This window comes from Lolium rigidum, chromosome 6, assembly GCF_022539505.1.
Source record: "Lolium rigidum isolate FL_2022 chromosome 6, APGP_CSIRO_Lrig_0.1, whole genome shotgun sequence".
NCBI lineage: Eukaryota > Viridiplantae > Streptophyta > Magnoliopsida > Poales > Poaceae > Lolium > Lolium rigidum.
In genome coordinates this window covers 307,539,318-307,545,334 of record NC_061513.1, presented here as the reverse complement: position 1 = coordinate 307,545,334, position 6,017 = coordinate 307,539,318, and the positions used below count along the sequence as shown (strand labels likewise).

Here is a 6,017-nt window from a genome sequence, read left to right as displayed (position 1 = left end):
TTACTGTTTTTGCATGAATTATGCGGGTTATTCAAGTGTGCAGGTATTTCTATGGATGAAGTGAAGAAGAAATTATTCTCTATGTCGTTGTCTGGTAAAGCGGCGCATTGGCATAAACCGCTGAAGGATGAGCATTCTCTTGATTGGAAGGATATTGTGCATCTATTTTATTCTAAATTCTATCCTCCAAGTGAAATTCACAAAGACCGAAACCGAATATATAATTTCTGGCCTCATGATGGAGAGAGTATTGCTCAAGCATGGGAGAGATTGAAGTCTTTAATGCTCAAATGCCCCAATCATGAGCTTCCAGGTAATATCATTATTGATAATTTCTATGCAAGACTTTCTTTTCAAGACAAGACCTTGCTGGATGCTACTTGTTCTGGATCATTCACGCGCAACAAAGAAGAGTTTAAAAGGGACCTTCTTGATCGGATTAAGGAGAACGCTGAAGATTAGGAGAACGACAAAGGTAAAGAGTCAGGTATAAATTATGATTATGAATGCATTGAAACTTTTATGGATACCGATAAATTTCGAAATATGAGTGCTACTTATGGTCTTGACTCTCAAGTTGCTGCAAATCTTTATAAAGCCTTTGCTTCTCATTTTGAATTGCCTAAAAAGAATTTTGATAAGTATCATGAACCTTTTAAAGAGGCTTGTATGAAGAATGAAATTGTTGTTAATTATTGTAATGAGCATGCTCAAACTCCTAAGAATGTTATTTCCTATAAGCATGTTAATTTTTGTGGAATACATAGACCTTGTGGAATTAATCAAATCAAAGATGAATATTGTATCCATCATGCTAATGAAAAAACTAGAAAGTGGTTTAGGGCTCTAGATGATCTTGGTAAAAAAGTTTGTGCCCTCTATCCTTTTATTTGTGAAATTTGCCATGAAGTGGGTCATTTTAATTTTCAATGCTCCTCCAATGATAATTTGAACCCAATGAGTGCTGCAAATTTGTATTGTGATGATGAAATTACTCCTAATCAGCATGATGAACTTACTTTATTTTTGGGGTGTGAAGAACTGTCGAGAAAAATCTCTTCGTTACATATGAGTGATCTTGATGTTGATGATGTCCTGCATGGGTGTTTTTCTTATTGCATTGATAATAGCCATACAAATACTTAGATACAAAATATTTTAGAAGATGACACCTTGCCAAAATATGATAGGACCGCTGTGTGTTTTCAACTAATTAATGAAAAGGAGGGATCCTCCCAAGTTTCTTCTATTGTTTCTGAAAGTAAATCAGGTTATGCGGACAAGCCACCCTTCAAGCCTCTTCCTCCTAAAAAAGGGACGAGGAGAAGGAAGAGAAGAAGAAGAAGAAGGGAACGAAGAAGAAGGAGAATAAAAAGAAAGAGGTAACGGCGTATCCCCGCGTGAATGAGATAACGCTAGGTAACCGTAAGTATGTTGCTCCTAATGATTATTGTGACAATGAATCTGAATACGATGATCTTCCTATGCCCTTTACATACATTAGCGATCATGATTTGAATGAGCACACTACTTTTGATATTACAAATCTCTGGGAAACTAATTCTGAAAATGATGATAATAATTGCCATAGTGTCAGTACTATCCATGCTTCCTCCCATAATGATATAGAAAGCTCTAAGCTTGGGGAAGAGGTGTTTGAAAATCCTTTAGCTACTGGTCATTATGTTCTTGATACATCTCCTTCTAATAACAATGATGGTGTGGACACAGATAAACCGACTGTGAAAGATAACTATTCTATTTCCTATGATGACACTGTGCCCCCGATCTCTGATGATTATTATAAAGAATGCTATGATATAGGTTCTAACTATCCTTATGAAACTTGTCATAGTCATGATTGGATTACTAAAAACAATTCCCTTAATATGCAATTTGTTTACCATGTTCAAATTCTTGATAATAATCTTACTCCAATTATTATTAATGAGAATAACTCTTCTTATGCCAAATTTAATGATACTTCTATGCATATGAACCATGATAAGAATGTTTTAAGTGATGGGTATATTGTGGATTTCATCAATGATGCTACTGAAAGTTATTATGAGAGAGGGAAATATGGTTATATGCATTTCAATAATATTAAGTTTCCCCTCTTTATGTTGAGAATCTTGAAGTTACTCGTGTTTTATCCTCTTATGCTTGTCACTTTGTTCTGCATGAATTCATTTGTGTACAAGACTCCTCTTCATAGGAAGCATGTTAGACTTGAATGTGTTTTGGATTTGCTTCTTGATGCTCTCTTTTGCTTCAAATACTATTTCTTGCGAGTGCATCATTAAAACTGCTGAGCCCATCTTAACGGCCATAAAGAAAGAACTTCTTGGGAGATAACCCATGTGTTATTTTGCTACAGTACTTTGTTTTATATTTGTGTCTTGGAAGTTGTTTACTACTGTAGCAACCTCTCCTTATCTTAGTTTTGTGTTTTGTTGTGCCATGTAAAGTCTTTGATAGTAAAGTAAGTACTAGATTTGGATTACTGCGCAGTTCCAGATTTCTTTGCTGTCACGAATCTGGGTCTAATTCTCTGTAGGTAACTCAGAAAATTATGCCAATTTACGTGAGTGATCCTCAGATATGTACGCAACTTTCATTCAATTTGGGCATTTTCATTTGAGCAAGTCTGGTGCCCTTTTAAAATTCGTCTTTACGGACTGTTCTGTTTTGACAGATTCTGCCTTTTATTTCGCATTGCTTCTTTCGCTATGTTGGGAGGATTTCTTTGTTCCATTACCTTCCAGTAGCTTTGAGCAATGTCCAGAAGTGTTAAGAATGATTGTGTCACCTCTGAACATGTGAATTTTTATTGTCCACTAACCCTCTAATGAGTTGTTTCGAGTTTGGTGTGGAGGAAGTTTTCAAGGGTCAAGAGAGGAGGATGATATACTATGATCAAGAAGAGTGAAAGCTCTAAGCTTGGGGCTGCCCCGGTGGTTCACCCCTGCATATTATAAGAAGACTCAAGCGTCTAAGCTTGGGGATGCCCAAGGCATCCCCTTCTTCATCGACAACATTATCGGGTTCCTCCCCCGAAACTATATTTTTATTCCGTCACATCTTATGCACTTTGCTTGGAGCGTCGGTTTGTTTTTGTTTTTGTTTTGTTTGAATAAAATGGATCCTACCATTCACTTTATGGGAGAGAGAAACGCTCCGCTGTAGCATATGGACAAATATGTCCTTAGGCTCTACTCATAGTATTCATGGCGAAGTTTCTTCTTCGTTAAATTGTTATATGGTTGGAATTGGAAAATGCTACATGTAGTAACTCTAAAATGTCTTGGATAATTTGATACTTGGCAATTGTTCTGCTCATGTTTAAGCTCTTGCATCATATACTTTGCACCCATTAATGAAGAAATACTTAGAGCTTGCTAATTTGGTTTGCATATTTGGTTTCTCCAGAGTCTAGATAACATCTAGTATTGAGTTTTGAACAACAAGGAAGACGGTATGGAGTCTTATAATGTTTACAATATGTCTTTTATGTGAGTTTTGCTGTACCGTTCATCCTTGTGTTTGTTTCAAATAACCTTGCTAGCCTAAACCTTGTATCGAGAGGGAATACTTCTCATGCATCCAAAATACTTGAGCCAACCACTATGCCATTTGTGTCCACCATACCAACCTACTACATGGTATTTCTCCGCCATTCCAAAGTAAATTGCTTGAGTGCTACCTTTAAAATTCCATAATTCACCTTTGCAATATATAGCTCATGGGACAAATAGCTTAAAAACTATTGTGGTATTGAATATGTACTTATGCACTTTATCTCTTATTAAGTTGCTTGTTGTGCGATAACCATGTTTCTGGGACGCCATCAACTATTCTTTGTTGGATATCATGTGAGTTGCTATGCATGTCCGTCTTATCTCGAAGTAAGAGAGATCTACCACCTTCATGGTTGGAGCATGCATATTGTTAGAGAAGAACTTTGGGCCGCTAACTAAAGCCATGATTCATGGTGGAAGTTTCAGTTTGGACATATATCCTCAATCTCATATGAGAATAATAATTGTTGCCACATGCTTATGCATTAAAGAGGAGTCCATTATCTGTTGTCCATGTTGTCCCGGTATGGATGTCTAAGTTGAGAATAATCAAAAGCGAGAAATCCAAAATGCGAGCTTTCTCCTTAGACCTTTGTACAGGCGGCATGGAGGTACCCCATTGTGACACTTGGTTAAAACATGTGCATTGCAAAGATCCGGTAGTCCAAGTTAATTAGGAAAAGGTGCGGGCACTATTAGTATACTATGCATGAGACTTGCAACTTTTAAGATATAATGTACATAATTCATATGCTTTATTACTACCGTTGACAAAATTGTTTCATGTTTTCAAAATAAAAGCTCTAGCACAAATATAGCAATCGATGCTTTCCTCTTTGAAGGACCTTTCTTTTTACTTTTATGTTGAGTCAGTTCACCTATTTCTCTCCACCTCAAGAAGCAAACACTTGTGTGAACTGTGCATTGATTCCTACATATTTGAATATTGCACTTGTTATATTACTCTATGTTGACAATTATCCATGAGATATACATGTTACAAGTTGAAAGCAACCGCTGAAACTTAATCTTCCTTTGTGTTGTTTCAATGCCTTTACTTTGATTTATTGCTTTATGAGTTAACTCTTATGCAAGACTTATTAATACTTGTCTTGAAGTACTATTCATGAAAAGTCTTTGCTTTATGATTCACTTGTTTACTCATGTCATTACCATTGTTTTGATCGCTGCATCCACTACATATGTTTACAAATAGTATGATCAAGGTTATGATGGCATATCACTTCAGAAATTATCTTTGTTATCGTTTTACCTCGCTCGGGACGAGCGTAACTAAGCTTGGGGATGCTTGATACGTCTCCGACGTATCGATAATTTCTTATGTTCTATGCCATATTATTGATGATACCTACATGTTTTATGCACACTTTATGTCATATTCGTGCATTTTCTCGGAACTAACCTATTAACAAGATGCCGAAGTGCCGGTTCTCGTTTTCTCGCTGTTTTTGGTTTCAGAAATCCTAGTAACGAAATATTCTCGGAATTGGACGAAACGAAGACCCGTGGGCCTATTTTTCCACGGAGCTTCCGGAAGACCGAAGAGCATACGAAGTGGGGCCACGAGGTGGCGACACCACAAGGCGGCGCGGCCAAGGGGGCCGCGCCGCCCTATGGTGTGGGCCCCTCGTCGGGCCCCGACTCGCCCTTCCGCCTACTTAAAGCCTCCGTCGCGAAACCCCCGATACAAAAACCACGATACGGAAAACCTTCCGGAGCCGCCGCCATCGCGAAGCCAAGATCCGGGGGACAGGAGTCTCCGTTCCGGCACCCTGCCGGAGCGGGGAAGTGCCCCGGATGGCTTCTCCATCGACACCGCTGCCATCTCCACCGCCATCTTCATCACCGCTGCCGCTCCCATGAGGAGGGAGTAGTTCTCCATCGAGGCTCGGGGATGTACCGGTAGCTATGTGGTTCATCTCTCTCCTATGTGCTTCAATACAATAATCTCATGAGCTGCCTTACATGATTGAGATTCATATGATGATGCTTGTAATCTAGATGTCATTATGCTAGTCAAGTGAAATTTACTTATGTGATCTCCGGAGACTCCTTGTCCCACGTGTGTAAAGGTGACAAGTGTGTGCACCGTGTGGGTCTCTTAGGCTATATTTCACGTAATACTTATTCACTCGTTGAATGGCATAGTGAGGTGCTTATTTATATCTCTTTATGATTGCAATGTGTTTGTATCACAATTTATCTATGTGCTACTCTAGCAATGTTATTAAAGTAGTTTTATTCCTCCCGCACGTGTGCAAAGGTGACAAGATGTGCACCGTGTTAGTACTTGGTTTATGCTATGATCATGATCTCTTGTAGATTGCGAAGTTAACTATTGCTATGATAATATTGATGTGATCTATTCCTCCTACATATGCATGAAGGTGACAAGTGTGCATGCTATGCTAGTAC

At 38.4% G+C, this 6,017-nt stretch overlaps 1 non-coding gene across 1 annotated transcript; it reads right to left on the bottom strand.

Annotated features, from left to right (window-relative positions):
* Positions 1 to 203: 203 nt before the first annotated feature.
* LOC124668737 lies at positions 204 to 309 on the bottom strand. Its single transcript, XR_006991830.1, has one exon. It is a non-coding gene; the product is annotated as a small nucleolar RNA R71 (small nucleolar RNA).
* Positions 310 to 6,017: the final 5,708 nt, after the last annotated feature.